This window comes from Bactrocera neohumeralis, unplaced genomic scaffold, assembly GCF_024586455.1.
Source record: "Bactrocera neohumeralis isolate Rockhampton unplaced genomic scaffold, APGP_CSIRO_Bneo_wtdbg2-racon-allhic-juicebox.fasta_v2 cluster11, whole genome shotgun sequence".
Classification (NCBI taxonomy): domain Eukaryota; kingdom Metazoa; phylum Arthropoda; class Insecta; order Diptera; family Tephritidae; genus Bactrocera; species Bactrocera neohumeralis.
In genome coordinates, this window is record NW_026089624.1 from 8,155,163 (window position 1) to 8,177,715 (window position 22,553).

The following is a 22,553-nucleotide window of genomic DNA, read 5'->3' on the forward strand; positions in this document are numbered from 1 at the left end:
AGCCCAACAAATCACCCGGCCCGGACGGGATCCCAGCAGAAGTCCTCAAAATAATCGCTGCAGAGCGCCCAGAAGTACTACTGAATATGTACAACGCCTGCCTTGAAGCCAGCATATTCCCTGAACCCTGGAAAAAGCAACGGCTGGTGCTAATCAGTAAGGGAAAAGGAAAAAAAAACTTATTTACAAGGTTAAGGGCATATACATTTTTGAATTAAATATATTAAAGAATACTTTATTTGGTCTCTTATCGTTTGGTCGATTGCGGTGAGGCGGTTCGCTACCCCGGTGTCTGTTTCTTGTGTGTGATCAGAATCGCAATTTTGAGGGTCAAAACTTCTTTTAAATTTTATGCAGATGTTATGTAATGCCGCACAAACGTTAGCAAATCTGCCACTTTTGTGGGATGATACCTTCCTCTCTTGCCATATCCTAAAATTCTCCATCGTCTTTTTAAAATTCCTATGCTTTGTTCAACGATACAACTACAAAGAAAATTTTGTTAATGAGGATTCATAATTTGTTATTTTTTTACCTACACTATTGCTATGATCTCTAAGCTATCTCCGCACTATGTATCCCCATCACTTTCAATAGAGCTCAAATAAAAAAACAAAATTCGATCCACTTTTACATTTAATTGGCTTTTGTTAGTGTTTAAATAAGTTAAGCATCCACCCACTCTACCCGGAAAAACTGGAGCACCCTAATAAGACAGCTTAGTTCACCACAGCTGAGAACACCACAGAACAACTCACCATGCCTATACACCAACAAACTCACCAAAAAGGATGAAAAACGGGAAAGCAGACACATTTCGTTACATATCTTCTCAACATCACATCAACTTTGGTTTTGCGACACCCAACCCGGGCGCAGCATTCAAGTTGTAATAAAAACGTTTGACATAGTCACCACCCGACTTTGCCGCGCTACCGCTGTACACTTCCATCGACATCTATCCTGCGCGCAACGCTCAGTTAATTAAGCAGCTGGATACTGTCTCGCTACTCTTCAGGATTATACAATTAGACCACGATCCGAAACAACTCGATCGCCAGTACCAGCATCATATTTACTAACTTTTTAAAATACAACCTTAATGCTTTAAATAAAATTGTTAAATAAAAACCACAAATACATATATTTTCATTTCAATCAAAGCAGTGGTGTGTTTTCCCCAATAAATTGGGTACATATTTAAACATGGTCCCTCGAGCCGGATTGAAAGGCACTATGGATTTTTAAACAAAATAAAAAGAAAATAATCCAGTGCACTGCGGTGAAGAGCAGTGGCGAACAATCAAAAGAACCCAAAAAACCTAAAATAAACAAAAAAAGCAATCAAGCCAAAAGAGCGCAGTGTGTTAAAACTAAAAACCAAATGCGGTAGAAAAAAAATAAGTTTTTATACGTATACACAAAGAACGACATAAGATAAAAAAGTGCAGTGGAACGAAAAAAAACAAAGCTGCAGTGACAAAAAACAAAAAACCTAATCTAAAAATATATACTTAAAAATATAAACATATTTACAAAAACATAGATATATAGTGCAAGAAAACAAAAACAAAACCACTGTGCTCGAATTTACAACAAAATGTAATAAACAATTTATTAATATATTTAAAATATTTATTTTATTTCATTAAATCTATTTTAATGCACATATATATGGATGTGAAAAATACGTTTTATATGCTAACATAAAATCAGTAATCCGTTTTAACAACGAAAAAACGGTTACCAATTTTTTGAGTTTATTTTGCGGGAAAAACCGACAACAGTTTGGTATAACGTATATATCAATATATATATGTATGACAATAAATAATATTAATTTATTGCTCACGTATTAATTTACCTTCGTGTATTCAAACACATTTATTAACAAACACAAAAATTAAGCAAATTAAGCAATTACTTGCGAAAATTTCTCTCAAACCCTTTCTGCTTAATAAAGCAGTAACCAGGATTGTATACGGGCTAAGGCAAAATTATTATTAAAAAGCATATAAAACAAAACAAAAAAAAAATCAAACATCCATACGTACATACATTTATGCATAACAATTTACCTCGGTATAAGTACATATACGTTATATGTAAATCAAATATCCAATGCTGGGCCATTGGGGAATCCCGGGCCAGCGCGATATTTTTTTTCCTAGTATAGGTTGACAGCTGCAACCAACTGTCATCGGCTCGTCTCATACTAAGCTCAGTTTCTATATAGCACTCGAGCTGTGAACACGTGTTATAACCTCTCTGCGACAACAAAAAGAAATTCGACACTCCGAAAGTTTTTTTTCAACTCTGTGTACAGTTGATTTTTTTCACATTTTCCAATAAATTCATCCAGGTAAATATGTTTATAATATTAGTTGAGCCTTTAGCCTTCGACACACAAAAGAAATTTTGCACGAATTTACATTGTGTTCATTATCCACCGCCACATAGTTTTTTACATTTGACATGCTAACTTCATATATTTGACGTGTATAAGTGATTTTTCGTGCAGAATTTCATCAGCACAATAGTTTTTCAACATTTCCTGATAGTTTCATGCTCCGAAAATTTTTTTTAGTCATTATGCCGCGGTACTATCCCAAACAAGAGAAAATTGTTGATTTCGACAACATTTTGGTGGCGATCAAGTCGGTGAAAATACATCACAACAGCGTTCGACAATCTGCGACGGCACACAAAATTCCTAGGACCAACCTGATGCGTTATATTGCAGCATTTGATGGTGCGAGTATCGACGTTACTACTGCCAATGCCGATGTAATGAAAAATTTGCTGGCTGAAAGCACGACGATGGGCACAAAAACAGTGAGTTCTGCTGGTTTCTTTCTTTTTCTTTCATCGAATAATAAATAATTTTTTTTTTATTTCAGATCTTCAACATCGAACAAGAAAAGGCGCTGATAAGCTACATTCTCCAGGCCAGCGACATCAACTATGGAATTAATTTGATGGAGCTTCGTACGCTCGCGTATGAATTTGCTCGGAAAGTTGGCGCGTCGTATCCGGATCCATGGAACGACAATCAACAGGCGAGTAAGGATTGGCAGTTGGCGTTCATGAAACGCCACAAAAATTTGTCACTGCGAACACCAGAGCAAGTAAGCCAGAGCCGTGCGAAGCGATTCAACAAAGAGAATGTCGATGCATTCTTTGCCAACCTTTCATCCCTTCTCGGTAAGACGCCGTTTGAACCTCACCGAATATGGAACATGGATGAAACCGGGTGCCCGACCGTGCCAACCAGACCAGTCAAAACCATCGCGCGCAAAGGACAAAAGCAGGTCGGCTCATCAACATCTGCCGAAAAAGGCACCAATGTGTCTTTGGCTTTGGCCGTCAGCGCTAGTGGCCAGTCTATACCGCCATTCTTCCTCTTTCCCCGAGTCAACATGAAAGAGATTTTTATGACTCATGCGAGTCATGGCGCTGTTGGTGTTGCGAACGGTTCTGGTTACATGAACTCTGACGTATTCCCTCAATTCATGCGTCATTTCATCAAGCATACCGGTGCTAATGCCGATTCGCCAACCATGTTGCTGCTGGACAACCACGGTTCGCATTAATCGATCGAGGCGATAGATTTGGCGTTGGATCATGGCATCACGTTGCTGTCTTTTCCGCCGAAATGCACGCACAAAATGCAGCCGCTAGATGTTGCGGTATTTGCACCATTTAAAGGCATGATGACCGTGAAGCATGATGCATGGAAAAAGTCCAACATTGGTGTCACTTTCGATCTGCATCATGTGCCGCTCCTTGTCGATCAGTGCCTCGATGTTATGTTAACGCCGAAAACCATCAAATCAGGCGTCCGAACAACTGGCATCTACCCGTTCAACCAGCAAATTTTCACTGAAGTTGACTTTGTCGCTTCGGAACTGAGCGGCGAAAATTTGTTCGGTGACGACGGTGTCGAGTTCTTGCCTCTGGTGATGCCATTGTGACTGCTGCGAATGAGGAGGTGTCAACGTCGGAGGCATCGACAAGTGCCCCAGCTTCAACAAGTGGTGCTGCATCATCGTCGTTGTCTCTTGTTTCGGCTCCACAGCTCCGTGATGCATTGAAATCGGTTGGCCCGTTGAAATTGGGCACACCTGCGCCGAAATCAAAACGTGGCCGCAAGACAATGGAGTCTACGATTTTGACATCGCCTGAGGTTGTCGCAGATCTGCGTGACAAGGCCGAAAAAAAGCGGCAAAAATTAAAGAAGGCAGCCGATGAACCAGCAGCCAAGAAGCAAAAAGGCCGTGGCAAATCGAAGACGCCACGGAAGAGAAGCCCGTCTCCGACCGAAACCGACATCGAAGAGGACTTCGATTTTTGCACGATTTGAAGAAAAAGATGCCGAAGCACGAGAATCGTCAAAACACGGCCCATTGCATCGTTTGTGATCGAGGGGTTCACTTGAAATGTGCCGGACCGAACCCGAACACTTATATCTGCATTCACTGCGAGTCGGAATAATTTTTTTCGCCAATTCCTATTTTTCTTATTCTTTATGAATCTCTCTTTAATTTCCATTGATAAATAAACGTTTTTCATCGGTAACAATCATGTTTTACTCGATTTACAGGTTTTTTGCGCCAATGGCTATAACTTTTAAACTTTTGTAGAATTTTATCAAACCGATGTTATCAAAAGGAAGGTTACGACTCGCACTACAAATCCATGCTTTGGAATTTTCAAAAAAAATAACTTTTATGTGACTTTTTAACCGAAATCAAAACGTGGCCCAACATCCCCCTGCCTCACAAAGTTCATATTCACATATAAGAGTGTGCACCTTTTTTCAATTCCATTTTAAATCTCGCTCTCCCTTTTTCAAAAAAATATAATAACATTTATATACAAACATACGGCAAAGAATCTGCTTGTGACACATATTAAAAGTCCATATTGGCAACTATCCGGCAATACCCCTTGCTCTGTGTCAAACAAAAACAAGCAGGATTGTGCACAAAAAGCGAATTGATCTCTCTAACGAGCTCTCAATTGCTTACGAACAAAGCATAATCATTAGCACAAGCACTTCGTGCATATTGATGTACAAAGCATATTGATCTCTTCGATGAGCTCTCAATTGCACAAAAACAAGTACATACAAGCAAATTATTATGGTGTGCCTATATGCCTATATAGAAAATACTTAAAATTAATATTGCGGTTTGAAAACAAAGCATATAAAATAAAAAAAAATTAAAATAAAAAAAATTTAAATAGCAAGTAAAAAAGTAACGGTATTAATAAAACAAATAACCCGTCTTTAACAAAAAAACGTTTATATACTTAAAAAAGTATTCAGTTCACACTGAGAAACCTTTATTCATTTTAAAAAATACTTCTACTTACAACTAAAATAATGAACACTAACAAAAATCAGAGTACACCTGGAGCTACACGGTCAAAACAGGTTGCTAGATTTATTTCAGAAAGTGACAGTTTAACAAGATACTGCATTAGATTTGCCTCTTCACCGATTCACGAAAACTCGGAATCGTTATTAGAAATAAAAAGCCAATATCTTAAAAATATTTGGATTCGCCTACAAGCGGCTCATGACGCCAAAGTGAAAACTGCTTAGACCAATATGAAGAAACAAAAGCTATGATCTCCCATCAATTAAAGCTAATAAAAGCAATTGCTCCTACTCCACATCCGAGAGTAGAGCTGCCACAAATAGACAGTCAAAAGGCAAGTTCGGGCATCCACTTCGAGGTGCCCGCATGGCGTAATAGTAAAACAGTTCGGTCATAATGACGAAAATTTCAATTTCGCTTGGGAACCTCTAAAAGCAAGATATGAATACGAAAGAATACTGGTCGATAAACAAGTAACGACACTAATGAACTTGTCAAAAATTAAGGAAGAAACAAGTGTAGAATTCATCAAACTAGAATCCACTGTTTCCAATTGTTTGTCGGTTCTATCGACACTAAATATCCCCACTGACAGCTGGGACCCTATTCTGGTAAATATAAGTCATCACAGCTAGCATAGCTAACAAAATGTACAACAACAAAGTTGTCGTAGCTAGCAAAATATACCGATATTACTCAATTCAGCAATATTCTGTAAATATACAATATCATTGCTCAATAAAGTTAATTTCCAAAATTTACAGCAACAGCACATTTCGTCGGCACTAAACCAGAAGAAGGAAGCCGTGCCGCCGCAATGTAAGCCGTTTCTCGACCAAACTGAGGTTTGCTGCTTTGCTATAATTATTGCTTACGTTATCATATAAGTCATTAAAAACAGTATTTAAACCTTGTTCGGAAATTTAATTACAAGTGTACGCACAAATATCATTATCCAGAAGGATAAACGACGGAATTTAATTTTTATAGAAAGTTCAGTCGAGTTTGACATAAGTCATTAAAAACAGTATTTAAAACCTTGTTCGGAAATTTAATTACAAGTGTACGCAAAAAACGCCGCAAAAACAAAAAAGCGCGTCAAGTGTCGTGACATATCTTAAGATTTGTTAAACAATAAAGCTAAGTGTTTGACAAATCAAATTAAAAGTACTTATAAAGTGGGCAACTGAAACAAGAAGCCGCCAAATCGACGCCTGGAGTGACGTCATCCACCCCCAGTAGAGGACTAACGCTTCAAACAGGACCAAGTGGACCGTCCAAAGATAATGACAAAGTTGATGCTGATACTCCTGTAAGGGTATATTAAGCTTACATAGAAATTATAACTACCCTATATATTAAAAATATTGCATAGCAATAAATATCGGTCAAATAAATTTTAAGTGTTATAATAAGTACCCGATATATAAAAAAATATTAAAAATTTTAATAAGCAAATAAAATCCTACGACATATGTATTAGGCAGAAAATTAAAAGCCCTGCAGATACGGCATTAATCTCATACACCAAATTCAATGATGATTGGGGAACAATCAAAAATTGTTTGTCACTACACTATGCAGACAAACGCGACCTTAGAACTCTAGAACACGAACTAGGAACCTTATCCCAAAAACACTTCAGCGTAGAGCAATTCTACGCAAGAGTCAATCACCAACTATCGCTGATAATAAACAAAATAAAGAGTCATGATTATTCAAGAGAAACAAATAATGTTCTACTGTAAACCTATAGGAATCGAGCCCTTGATATATTTATCAGAGGCCTAAACGACGAATTGTCTAGAATGCTGGTCATTCAACGCCCCAGCAACCTACCCGAAGCATACGCTTCCTGCCTTGAAATTCAAAACATTAACTTAAGAAACTATTCAATATATACATAAAATGGAGGTAGCTCTAATCAAATGCAAAAACATCAAATGAATCCAAAACCAATATTTGTACCAAGGGTATTAAACTCTGCCGAAAAAAATGTAATCTATAATAAAAACATGCAAAATCAAGCACCGCCACCACCCAGACCAACCAATCCTAAACCACCAATCCCTATGGAGGTGGACCCTTCAATACACTCACGAAGAATAAACTATATGAATCGACCGAACAATACGCCATCCAATTATTCTTCAAATATCCCTAGGAAATCCCAAAAACTATTTAATGTCCAAACAGAGCACGAGGAAATAAATTTTATGACAGGCGCCTGTCTACCCTACCCTATTTAGAACTAACTTTAAAGAACGGGGATATCGCGAAGTTCCTTGCAGATACGGGAGCTAATAAAAACTTTATCTCCGAAAAACTTTCAAAAAATTCAATGAAACTTGAGTGTCCTTTTAAGTTTCACTCAGCCACAAGTCAAGTAAATATAACCCATAAACTACATGGACCATTCTTCGGAAGTATAGGTATTACAAATAATTTTGATTTCTTTACATTACCCAATCCTTTAAAATCCTTTGATGGCATCATTGGCGATGATACCCTCAAAGAATTGGGAGCAATCATAAAAAGGAAAAATGACACAATAGCCCTCAAGGTTGTGGTACTGCGACTAAAACAATATATTTCTAAACAAATAAATAATATTCAAGAAAACCCCTATGAACATGAAGTTAAGGAAATGATAAATAAATATTCGGAACTTTTTGGACCAGTCTCCGACAGTGGGACAATCGACACAACTGTATTAGCAGAAATTAAAACAACAAGTGAAGAACCGATATATACAAAATCATATCCTTACCCAACCAACCTACGGGGCGAAGTAGAAAAACAAGTAAAAGAACTTCTAAACAATGGTGTAATAAGGCCTTCAAAGAGTCCGTATAACTCCCCATTGTGGATTGTTCCAAAAAAACCAGGTCCATCAGGAGAAAAAAAGTATAGAGTAATTGTTGATTTTAAACGACTAAACGCAATAACTATACCTGATTCCTATCCAATACCTGATATGAACAAAACTCTCGCTAGCTTAGGCGAATGTAAGTATTTTACTACACTCGACCTTACATCCACCAAATCAGGAAAAGGTCAAGGACAAAAAGACAGCTTTTTCTACAGCCAATGGTAAATATGAATTTACTAGGTTGCTATTCGGTCTTAAAAATGCCCCTTCCATTTTTCAGAGAATGATCAATGGTGTTCTCAAACCGCTTATAGGAAAAGCCTGCTACGTTTATATCGATGCCATTATAATAATGGGAAAAACTAAAGAGGAACACTTACGAAATATTGAAGATGTGTTCATGCTTTTGTACAAATCAAATTTAAAAGTCAAACTGGAAAAATCCAAATTTTATAGAACAGAAGTAAATTTTCTAGGTCATATCGTTACCGGCGAAGGTACTTTGCTAGATCCTGACAAAATATCCGCTATTAAAAAAATTCGCGCACCTGCTAACCTTAAGGAATTAAAAGGTTTCCTGGGCTTAGCATCGTATTATAGGAGATTTATAAAAGACTTTGCAAAAATTGTCAAGCCACTTACCAATTTAACTAGAGGTGAAAATGCTCAAATAAAAGCAAGTCAATCCAAACGGATATAAATTTCATTAACAGAGAAAGGCTTGAAATCATTTAATGACATAAAATATTTGCTTACATCTTCTGAGATTCTGTTATTCCCAGACTTTAACAAACCCTTTATGCTGACGACAGATGCTTCCAATACTGCAATCGGAGCAGTCCTTTCACAAGGGATAATCGGTCAAGACAGACCCATAACTTACATATCTAGATCACTCAATAAAACCGAAGAGAATTACTCGACAATAGAGAAAGAAATGCTCGCCATAGTATGGTCCCTCGACAAATTAAGGACTTACCTGTATGGAGCTAAAGAAATTAAAATTCATACTGATCACCAGCCACTGACGTTTGCATTAAGCAACAGTAATAAGCAAAGATAGAAGAATATAATTATAAACTAATTTCCAAACCAATACCTTATCAAGACAAATAATAAAATATTAGATAGTTATAATATGATTGTGGATGAAATAAGTAAGAATAATAAGGAATTATTCTCACAAACATTATATAATAGGTTAGGTATCGTAAAAGACGAAATTGCAAAAATTATAATGATAACCCAGTTAGCAAAACAAGGAATCGTTCATTCTCAAATTCTAAATAAGGAAGATACCGCAAATATTCTCTCTCAAACTGAGACATTACCTTTTAAAAATGAACTACAAGCACTCAAATATGCAGAACCTTCTATGATTACATTGTGGAACATTTTTGGGACTGAAATTTCCCCTTTTTTATGTGTTGAGACATATCGAGTTATGTTAAACTACGTTTTTGCCAAAATGTTACAAGTAAGCGAAAAAACATCAAGATAAGGAAAAAATTTAAAAGGTCATAAAAAAAAACTGGCACATACGAACGCCAAACCCTTTGAAGATTTTACTATACTGACCTAGTACCATCACCCTGACTTGGAATTTCTCACCCCCCAAATTAGCTGTTGTACTGTGTTATTAAAGACTCACTTCTTTTATACGGATATGTAATTTCACTTCCAAAAACCGAAGATACCCTTTACAATAATATTATCATATTTTCGACTGTAAAACACCTTGAACGAGTATACTTAGAATTCACTAATATGGCATACTTGGAAATTGCATTGAAGTAGATGATACTACTATACATATGCAAGAGAAACCAACTTAAAAAACTAAACAAAACCCATTGCATTTCACAGATACTTAGCGGAGAAAAAGCCCTTTGCGATTACCAATATGTAAACCAAGCTATAATTGAATTAATTAGTGAAGGAACAATATTTCTTTCAAATTTTATTGAAAAAATTACTTAAAGTAATACATCTTTTAAACTAAATGGTACTTTTCTCATAAACTTCTTTAACGAAACTATAACTTTGAATAACGTTAGTTACACAAACTGGCAAACAAGTTCCTACCAAATCTTACCCGCAATACTTCAGAATAATCTAACGGAAAATGAAATTAAATTAGATTTAAACTATTTACATAAACTACATTTAAAAAATGTAAATGAACTAGAACGAATAACATCAAAAAACATTATTTCAATTAGCTCAAGCTTCTTAGCAATTCTTGTTGCAGTAACACTATCATTAGTTTTATATATCATACTCTAACCAAAATTTACAAAAACAGCACATTTCGTCGGCACCAAACCAGAACGGAAGCCGTGCCGCCGCAATGTAAACCGTTTCTCAACCAAACTGAGGTTTGCTGTTTTGCTATAATTATTGCTTACGTTATCATTATAGAGTATATAGAAATAAGTACTAGTAAGTAAGAATTCGTACATATGTAAGTTTATAGTAAATAAGCAAATTCTGTATAAAAGAAATGTGTTTAATAAAGAAAGTTGCGTTCAACTTCACCATTCAAAACAGCGTGTTATTAATCTTCTGGTGGCAACCATTAACTTAAGTATATGTACCGCCAATACCAGAAAAATCGTTACTTTTGTGGGAGCACTCGCTCTCATCACGAAAGAAGTACCCGACGTGGCAACAAATGAAAGATTTTCTTACCACCCAATATGAGATTGCGGAAACGTTAGAAGATAAAATAATCAAAACTAAGAACATTAAACACGACCAAAACGGAAGCTAGAAGCAACAAAAATTTAAACAAAAGCTTTGACAAAACACAAACGTTCACATCCGAACAGAAAAAACATACGTCATGCGAACTATGTACCAGAGGGCATAAACTTATATTTTCCTAGAAGTTTAAAAACTTAAAAGTTAAAGAACGAAATAATTTTGTCAGGTCAAAAAGACTTTGCACAAATTGCCTGTCACATGCGCATACTTATACAAGTTGTAAAAGCAAATTTAAATGCTTATATTGTCATAAAAATAATCATACAATGCTTCATTACAGCACATATTCTACAGGAATAAAGGGATGTTAAACTTATTCCAGTGTGAGAGCGCCTCAAAATTAGCGTTTTTTATAACATTATCCATTCTGGCCAGATTGAACAAAATTACAATTTTTGGGCATTTATCAACCCAATACCCAACATTTAGTACGAATAAAAATTACTATATAGTGGTTATTTATTATATGGAGAAACTATTTAAATCTTATTGAAGTATATTATAACAACTGACTTTTGTCCATTCAATACCAAATAATACGATTTAAGCTTGTTAGCTCTCAATCATTAAATGTTTTTAATCATTTTCCAATGAAAATAAAATGATGATGCTTCAAATTACAAAACGTTTCATCAAATACCTTTAAATTTCACAATTTATTTAATTTTCATTGTTTTACATTTTTTATAAGTGGTCTTGAACGACGCCACAAATCCATCCGTTTACATATTTTTTTGGTAAGATTTCAATCTGGCCATCGCTCGTTTCCAATTGCTAAACGTCAAAACCTCTTGAACTCGATCAACTGTCAAAGTTTAGGTGGTTTTGACGTTTAGCAATTGTTCTCTCACTTCCAGTGAGAGAGAAGTTAAACATCTCTTTATCTCTGTATCCTATCTCACCTCAAAGAAGCGCATATACAAAAAGAACCACGGGTTCAATTGCAAAAGCAAATCCCGAAACCTACAATTCTAAAAAATTGACAAGAGACACCATGTTGCTCAAAGGCACAACAAGCTCAAACATTGTACAGCGAAACACAAAGTGGACTAGTTACCACCATACCAACGCAAGTTGAGTATAATACAATCAAATACAAATGGTTGAACTATTCCCCACATACCAAGCCAATACGGGTTCTGAACATCCATATTGCGCAACATCTATGTGCGCACACAAAGTGATACCACGAACACAACCTAATTACTAATTCATTATGGCAAAATGTAAATAATATCGCTTATATCTTCAATTGTACATCCTAGAAAGTCAAAAAATCGAAACATTTCGTTCAACATTGCTTCATAGCTAAATTTTCAAATTATGAGCAAAATCTCAAAAAAAAAGTTAAGGGATCACCATATTCTCATACAAAGTCTCCACTTAATTATGAAGAATTTCATGAATTCACGGCCATTCTCTCGCAAAATCCCTCTAATTTCATAGTCCTATATCTAGGGCTAAGGAGTACCCATTCTGGCCACATCTGGGCAAGGCGTGGAGTTACTATCCTTTATAAGCCGATAACTTAGAAAAGGCATATAATAAACAGCCGATATATCATAGCGATGAAATAAGAAATTTTCAATAACCGCTAATGAAATGAATAAAAGCAAACAACACACATGTTTACTATAATAATAAGCCGCAAAATATAGGTCCTAGCCATACGCACCTGAAAGTAATACCAAATACTATGTTTAAAACCAAAGGCATTTTCAGGATTTTCAGCTTGTATTCTGCGCCCTCGGCAACTCTATCAGCAGTATGCAGAAATACATGCAATAGCATATACTTTAGGGTGCTTAAAAAAAAATTTTTGAATTTTTTTTCAACTCTTACCCCCTCAAATGTTAGTGATTGACAAACAAAAAATCCTCCCTCAAGCCAGGCGCTGTAGCTTAACTCTAAGGGGTCGCTATTTTTTTAGGTTGCCATACATTTTACATAATAATTTTCGTTTTTTCATTCAAACTAAAATTGGTGAAATTCTCAGAAATATCCATCACATATTCATAAAGTTGGCTTTTCAAACTTTAAATATTCCCGCGACAAAATTATTATTCTCAAAAACTTTTTTTATTTTCATTGTCTAATTGAGATAATCAAACTTTGTCGCAGAAATTTTAAAGTCTGAAAAGTGAACTTTCAGAATATGTGATGGTTATCTTTGAGAAACGAAAATTAGTTGGTGAAATTTTACTTTTAATGAAAAAACGAAAATTAGGAACCTAAAAAAAAATAGCGACCTCTTAGAGTTAAGCTACAGCGCCTGGCTTGAGGGAGGATTTTTTGTTTGTCAATCACTAACATTTGAGAGAGTAAGACTTGATAAAAAAATTTCAAAATTTTTTTGAAGCACTCTAATATATGTACATACGCATTACTAGGCAAAATATTCGCCCAGGGGGCCCAGGATGTTTAAATGAGTCAGGCATCTACCCGGAAAAACTTGCGCACCCTAATAAAACAGCTTAGTTCACCACAGCTGAGAACACCACAGAAAAACTCACCATGCCTATACACCAACAAACTCATCAAAAAGGATGGAAAACGGGAAAGCAGACACCATAGATAAAGAGTTGCCCAACTCTCCTGTCACTGGAAATGTGAGAGCCGCTCACCTACCGAACTTTGACAGTTGACTGGATTGGGTAGGTTTTGACGTTTTGCAATTTGAATGACTGGAACGGCCAGATTGAAATTATACCAAAATATATGTGAACGGAGGAATTTGTTTCCACCGTTCAAGATCACTTATATAAAATATGAAACAATGAAAATCATAAAAATTCAAAATTTAAATATATTTCATGAAATGTTTTGCAATTTGATGCATAGTAGCATTAATTTTCAAATACCAATGATTAAAAACATTTAATCATTGAGAACTAACAGGCTTAGTTCACCTTATTAAGTATTGAAAGATCAAAAGTCAGTTGTTTTAATATACTATAAAAGCATAAAACAGGACTTAGGTAGTTTCGCCATATATTAAAAGTCCGATATATAATAATTTACAATCGTAATAAATGTTTGGTATTTTAATTTTAATTTAAATTCTTACTTTCTTCGACCTGGCCATAACGGAAAATGTTATAAAAAACGCTTATTTTGAGGCGCTCTCACACTGGAATAAGTTGGGCATCCCATTATCCCTGGCAGACACATTTCGTTACACATCTTCTCAACATCACATCAACTTTCGTTTTGCGACACCCATCCCGCGCGCAGCATTTAAATTGTAATAAAAACGTTTGACATCGTCAGCACCCGATTTTGCCGCGCTACCACTGTACACTTCCATCGACGTATATCCTGCGCGCAACGCTCAGCTACTAAAGCAGCCGGATACGGTCTCACTACTCTTCAGGATTATACAATTCGACCACGATCCGAAACAACTCGATCGCCAGCATCGGCATCATATTTACTAACTTTTTAAAATACAACCTTAATGCTTTAAATAAAGTTGTTAAAATAGAAACCACAAATACATATATTTTCATTTCAATCAAAGCAGTGGTGTGTGTTCCCCAATAAATTGGGTAGATATTTAAACAGTTAGTTTACAGAAAATTTTGCAACAGTTTTGAAAGTTCCACATCTTTTGTGACCTAATAATATGATCCAAAGCAATGTGGAGTTTTTGTGTACTATTGTGAATTGAAAATACATTACGATCCATTTGTTATTGTATGTCATAATGCCAATTATCGCATACGATTGACGTATCACGTAATTTTCTTTCGTATGTTTGCCGATCCTTGCACGAATGTAACGATTCGACCCCTGTATTTTGTTGTTGAACGGCGGAGTATTTCAAGAATCTTTAATATTGTAAAAAGAGATTACAAGAAGGAGAGCCCGAAATTGCTTATAGTTCTCTTCAGCGTGATGTACTGTTAGATGAATTTACCATAGAAGAAGCACCGGAAATTTTTTACCGCTTTGACTCGGATTTAAAAGAAAAAAAAAACAAAAGTTTCAATATTTTATCTATCTTCTGAAACTGAGAAAGAAAAAACAGATGTAATAGAGGAAAACAGAAAAGAGAATGAAGTTGAAGAAAAATTCTTTTGAAGAATTTCATTCGTCTTAAATAATTGAGGAAACTGAATTGATACCTTGGCATTTGTCTCCCCGAAAGGTTCATATTTTAGGGAAGTATGGAACACAGGAGTTAAAAATGAAGTGTTTGAAAATAAGGACGAAGCTGATGTAATCTAACACATTTTAGAAGATGATGCTGAAGCGTATGAGAAAAAACGAAAAGATATTTTAGTTGAGCCAAATCCTAATCTCACCAAAAAGGAAACTGCTAGAATGCCGAACCAAGCGGAAGATGACTCGAACGATTCTGCAGCTACAAACAAAAGGAAAGGGCAACAACGTGGAACTGGTGGTTAAGGCATGGAATGAAAGCATCGATATCACAAACGCAAAGGTAAAATTAAGTTTATATACCAAATATATCCACTAATTTTAAATAACATTTTCTTTCGCTTGGCAATATGTTCAAATATCATTGAATATGCTTACTTGCCTAGTGTCAGCAAAGCCGAGATACTATAAAACATAAATATGTATAAAAAATCAAACACATAAATATGTAAAAACACATACAGTCGACTAAACATAAATATCTTTGTTCCAATATATTGAACATAATATGTTATATATATGCATCCATACATACATACAGGCTATTACATAAACAGACATATTTATTTACATGCAATGCTCATACAGTAATAATAAAAATGCATATATCGGGTGATTTTTTAAGAGCTTGATAACTTTTTTTTAAAAAAAAACGCATAAAATTTGCAAAATCTCAACGGTTCTTTATTTGAAACGTTAGATTGGTTCATGACATTTACTTTTTGAAGATAATTTCATTTAAATGTTGACCGCGGCTGCGTCTTAGGTGGTCCATTCGGAAAGTCCAATTTTGGGCAACTTTTTCGAGCATTTCGGCCGGAATAGCCCGAATTTCTTCGGAAATGTTGTCTTCCAAAGCTGGAATAGTTGCTGGCTTATTTCTGTAGACTTTAGACTTGACGTAGCCCCACAAAAAATAGTCTAAAGGCGTTAAATCGCATGATCTTGGTGGCCAACTGCCCATGCATCCCGAAAAATGAACTGTTTGGTGTGGTTTGTACGCTGGTGGAATCATTGGACCGTATTTTTTCAAAGATGCTGTTGGACGCAACGTTACGGTGAATGGCGATCGCTATCGTTCGATGCTAACAAACTTTTTGTTGCCAAAAATGGAAGAACTGAACTTGGTTGACATGTGGTTTCAACAAGATGGCGCTACATGCCACACAGCTCGCGATTCTATGGCCATTTTGAGGGAAAACTTCGGAGAACAATTCATCTCAAGAAATGGACCCGTAAGTTGGCCACCAAGATCATGCGATTTAACGCCTTTAGACTATTTTTTGTGGGGCTACGTCAAGTCTAAAGTCTACAGAAATAAGCCAGCAACTATTCCAGCTTTGGAAGACAACATTTCCGAAGAAATTCGGGCTATTCCGGCGGAAATGCTCGAAAAAGTTGCCCAAAATTGGACTTTCCGAATGGACCACCTAAGACGCAGCCGCGGTCAACATTTAAATGAAATTATCTTCAAAAAGTAAATGTCATGAACCAATCTAACGTTTCAAATAAAGAACCGATGAGATTTTGCAAATTTTATGCGTTTTTTTTTAAAAAAAAGTTATCAAGCTCTTAAAAAATCACCCGATAGGTATTGTAAACTAAATGGATAAATACAAGTCATAAACACAGGGGTCGACAGGGGGGTTACATCCGTGCACGAATCGGCAAACATACGAAAGAAAATTCCGTAATACGTCAATCGTATACGATGATTGGCATAAGAAATCACAAGGATCGAAATTTCTTTTTAAGTCACAATAGTTTTTAAAATCCGCATTGCTTTGGATCGTATTTTTATTTCACAATAGATCAGGAACTGTCAAAACTGTTGCAAATGTTCAATAAACTAACAGAAGCTAATTAAATATCAAAATTGACTGGACTTTGTTTTTATACTCTCGCAACAAAGTTGCTAAGGAGAGTATTATAGTTTTGTTCACATAACGGTTGTTTGTAAGTCCTAAAACTAAAAGAGTCAGATATAGGGTTATATATACCAAAGTGATCAGGGTGACGAGTAGAATTGAAATCCGGATGTCTGTCTGTCCGTCCGTCCGTCCGTGCAAGCTGTAACTTGAGTAAAAATTGTGATATCATGATGAAACTTGGTACACGTATTTCTTGGCTGCATAAGAATGTTAAGTTCGAAGATGGGCAAAATCGGCCCACTGCCACGCCCACAAAATGGCGAAAACCGAAAACATATAAAGTGTCATAACTAAGCCGTAAATAAAGATATTAAAGTGAAATTTGGCACAAAGGATCGCATTAAGGAGGGGCATATTTGGACGTAATCTTTTTGGAAAAGTGGGAATGGCCACGCCCCCTACTAAGTTTTTTGTACATATCTCGGAAATTATTAAAGCTATGTCAACCAAACTCTATAGAGTCGTTTCCTTCAGGCATTTCCATATACAGTTCAAAAATGGAAGAAATCGGATAATAACCACGCCCACCTCCCATAGAAAGGTTATGTTGAAAATCACTAAAAGTGCGTTAACCGACTAACAAAAAACGTCAGAAACACTAAATTTTACGGAAGAAATGGCAGAAAAAAGCTGAACCCAGACTTCTTTTTTAAATTGAAAATGGGCGTGGCGTCGCCCACTTATGGACCAAAAACCATATCTCAGGAACTACTCCACCGATTTCAATGAAATTCGGTATATAATATTTTCTTAACACCCTGATGATGTGTACGAAATATGGGTGAAATCGGTTCACAACCACGCCTTCTTCCAATATAACGCTATTTTGAATTCCATCTGATGCCTTCTCTGTATAATCGTATATACATTAGGAACCAATGATGATAGCGGAATAAAACTTTACACAAATACGGTATTTGAAAAATATGTAAATGACGGATAATGAAATCTCGATTATCACTTTATCATGCGAGAGTATAAAATGTTCGGTGACACCCGAACTTAGCCCTTCCTTACTTGTTTTATTTGAGCTCTAGTGAAAGTGATGGGGATGAAAATTAGTTCGGAGATAGCTAAGAGATATCAGCAATAGCGTAGATACAAAAAAACTAATTATGAAACCTTATTAACAAACTTTTCTTTGTAGATGCATCGTTGAACAAAGTATTGGAATCTTAAAAAGACTGTGGAGAATTTTAGGATATGACAAAAGTGGAAGGTGTCATCCGATAAAAGTGCCAAATTTTAATAATCTGCATAAAATTTAAAACAGGTTATGACCCTCAAAATTCCGATTCTGATCACATACAAGAATAAACACCGGGGTAGTGAACCTCCTAATCGCAATCAGCAAAGAGAAAAGAAACAAAACAAAGCATTCTTTCTAAAATTTAATTTGAAAATGTATATGACTTCTACCTTATAATAATATTTTTTTTTTAATATAAAGTACAAAAATTTTGTTCATACAAGAATAAATTATTGTTTTTTAATCAGGTATTCCATTAATTGGTTTCTTGTTTTTGTTCTTTATTACTAAAAATTATGAGCAAAATATAAAAATTTAAAAAATTTACTTATATTTTCATAAATTTGTCTATTACGATTAGCATTTTTCATTCGAACGAACGGATACGTTTATATACCCGTTCACATATATCATTATGTCAGTTTACGATAGAAGCGTTACGATCACGTATGTCGTAATTGGAAATACAGCTATTTAAGTGACGAGTGATACGTTCCTGGATGTAACGATTCGATCCCAAATTTGATAACATTAAACACAGACACTCATGTATTGAATTGTAAACTTCAACAAAACGCCATATCATGCAGCATACCCTGCCAACCACGGCTACCCGCTTGAGACAAATTTTCCAATACAACTACACATTTTTTCTCCATCCATATGTACATACATACATACATATGTACATATGTATTCTATGCGCTTAAGGCGGCCTGGACAATCCAATATAATATGTGAAAACAAATGTTTGTTTTATATTTTAAATGATCAAATAATATTTATCTTTTCTTTCAGATGTTATTATTATTTTTATTTAATTATTCTTTCTTTTCAGATTTTATCACTATTTTCATTAAATTAATCTTTGTTTTCAGATAATATTAACATTTTATACAATTAATCTTTCTTCAATGTAATTATTATTTATTTTCAGGTATTTGTCTTTTATAATATTTTTCCACTCTTTTATTTTCAGGTTGTAATAATTCTTTTCTTTAATTAATCTTTTTTCAGATATTAATTATTTTTTTAAATTAAATATATTTTTATTTATATATAAATTATAATAAATTTTATGTAAAAAATAAAAATTTAAAAAATTAAAAAGTTTTCTTTTAAATTTTAAAAGTAGGAATTAAAAAAATACAACCCTGCATCAGCTGTTTTAAATGCAACCCTGCATCAGCTATTTAAAAAGAGAAAATGCAACCCTGCATCAGCCGTCGACTAGGGATATTAGAACTGGACAGCTATACTTTTTTATATGACACTGCTGAATGAGAGCAACAAAGATGTATGATCACATGGGTAAAATTGTCGCTCAGCCTATGGCAAAGTACACATGATTACCCTATGGATTACCCACTTTCTTACCCACTGATTATCTGGTTTTTTACCCGCTCATGGTTGGCAGGGAAACAATATGCTACAACACGTACCAACCCACACATATAAGATAAGATTCCTAAAATAGTAATAAAAATTAGAATAACAAAATTCTTCAGTGGTAAGGTGTTGAATAAAACTTCATTGAGGGCTAGATCAAGTTTTCGCTCAAATTGATCTATTTTAGGCACAAAAATACACTGTTATGTGTAAAATACGCTCTCTCATTTTCCTTGAGATTACTCACATATTTTCCGATATATGCGGTACAAAATCAGCCGGAAGTTAGAAAATCGTTATATTAGGTATATGGTGTCTTAAGGAAATATTGGCCCGATTCAACCCATTTTTGACATACAGACAAACTATTGTCAGGGAAGGATTATCCCTAAATTTCAATTATAGTGGTTGTCAAAAAAGTCTTGCGGTATTCTCGCTAGTTGGCGCTGAAAGCGCGTATTTCTAGTTTTATTCGTCGCATCGGGTTATGCTATACCTTTTTGGAAAGCTCATTTCACGCGCTAACACGTGTTTGATTGATTGTCGTTTCTTTTAAGTCGTTCGTGAGTTCTAGCGTCGCAAACATGGAGCAAAATAAAGAGAAAATACGGCATATTTTACAGTACTAATACGATAAAGAGGATGGAGTCATGTGAAGAAGTTCACGCAAGTGAGGAAAGTTCTCTGAACGCCATTCACTTGGGAGTGGCCAGAAACGATTCTTTTACACATGGCTCAAGCAGCTCACTACTTCCGGTCTTTGACCAAGTATCCTCTGGGTAGCCTAAGAACATCCGTTCGAAGGCGAGCTAAAGTGAGAAGGCGAAACATTCCCTACAAGGGTTGTGCGCTGGGTTTGGGACCCGCCACATAAAAAACACCCCCAGTGAAGAGCTACAACCAGCCTCGGATGAGAGACCCCCCTTTTGATGACGACCATGGCAAACGAAATAAGGACTACGAATTGAGGGCATGCACCTGGAATGTCCGGTCCCTTAATTGGGAAGGTGCCGCTGCCCAGCTGGTTGATGTCCTCGTAAAGACAAAGGCTGACATCACCGCCGTCCAAGAAATGCGATGGACGGGACAAGGACAGAGACGAGTAGGTCCTTGTGACATTTACTACAGTGGCCATATAAAGGAGCGCAAGTTTGGTGTAGGATTCGTGGTGGGAGAGAGACTCCGTCGCCGAGTACTATCATTCACTGCGGTGAATGAACGTCTAGCCACAATCCCCATCAAAGCGAGGTTCTTCAACATATCGCTGATTTGCGCCCACGCCCCGACGGAAGAGAAGGACGATGTGACCAAAGATGCCTTCTATGAGCGCTTGGAGCGCGCTTATGAGAGCTGCCCCCGCCACGATGTCAAAATCGTGCTTGGCGACTTTAACGCCAGGGTGGGCAAAGGAGGTATATTTGGCACTACGGTCGGTAAATTCAGCCTCCACGACGAAACATCCCCAAATGGGTTGAGGCTGATTGACTTCGCCGGGGCCCGAAATATGGTTATCTGTAGTACTAGATTCCAGCATAAGAAGATTCATCAAGCTACCTGGCTGTCTCCGGATCGAAAAACTACCAACCAGATCGATCATGTTGTGATAGACGGAAGACACGTCTCCAGTGTTTTAGATGTGCGTGCGCTCCGAGGTCCTACATCGACTCGGACCACTATCTTGTTGCAGCTAAGATTCGCACCCGCCTCTGTGCAGCAAAAAACGCGCGCCACCAAACACAAGGAAGGTTCGACGTCGAGAAGCTGCAATCACAACAGACAGCCGAACGATTTTCTACTCGGCTTGCACTCCTGCTCTCTGAGAGCACTCGTCAACAACTCGATATAAGGGAACTCTGGGACGGCATTTCAAACTCCTTACGTACAGCTGCAACCGAAACCATTGGTTTTCGGAAAGTGCAAAAGAACAGCTGGTACGACGAGGAGTGCCGTGTCGCAGCGGAGAGAAAACAGGCTGCCTACCTCGCAACGTTACGATCGACCACTACACGTGCGGGATGGGATAGATACCGAGAGTTGAAGAGGGAAGCGAGACGCATTTGTAGACAGAAGAAGAAAGAGGCTGAAATGCGTGAGTACGAAGAGCTTGATAAGCTGGCCAACAGGGGTAATGCTCGAAAATTCTACGAAAAAATGCGGCGGCTTACGGAAGGTTTCAAGACCGGAGCGTATTCCTGTAGAACCCCCAAAGGTGATCTAGTCACTGATGCCCAGAGCATACTTAAATTATGGAGGGAACACTTCTCCAGCCTGCTGAATGGCAGTGAACGCACAACACCAGGAGAAGGAGAACCCGATTCCCCAATCGATGACGATGGAGCAGACGTTCCATTACCCGACCATGAAGAAGTTCGAATAGCAATTGCCCGCCTGAAGAACAACAAAGCGGCAGGGGCCGACGGATTGCCGGCCGAGCTATTCAAGCACGGCGGCGAAGAACTGATAAGGAGCATACATCAGCTTCTTTGTAAAATATGGTCGGACGAAAGCATGCCCAACGATTGGAATTTAAGTGTACTATGCCCAATCCATAAAAAGAGAGACCCCACAATCTGCGCCAACTACCGTAGGATTAGCCTCCTCAACATCGCATATAAGGTTCTATCGAGCGTATTGTCTGAAAGATTAAAGCCCACCGTCAACAAACTGATTGGACCTTATCAGTGTAGCTTTAGACCTGGAAAATCAACAACCGACAAGATATTCACCATGCGCCAAATCTTGGAAAAGACCCGTGAAAGGAGAATCGACACACACCACCTCTTCGTCGATTTCAA

General features: G+C 36.6%; 1 protein-coding gene across 13 annotated transcripts in view; it reads right to left on the minus strand.

Annotated features, from left to right (window-relative positions):
- Window positions 1-22,553, minus strand: part of LOC126765666 (calcium-dependent secretion activator) — a 130,693-nt gene that overhangs the window by 82,083 nt on the left and 26,057 nt on the right. The gene's annotated exons all lie outside the window — the stretch shown is intronic.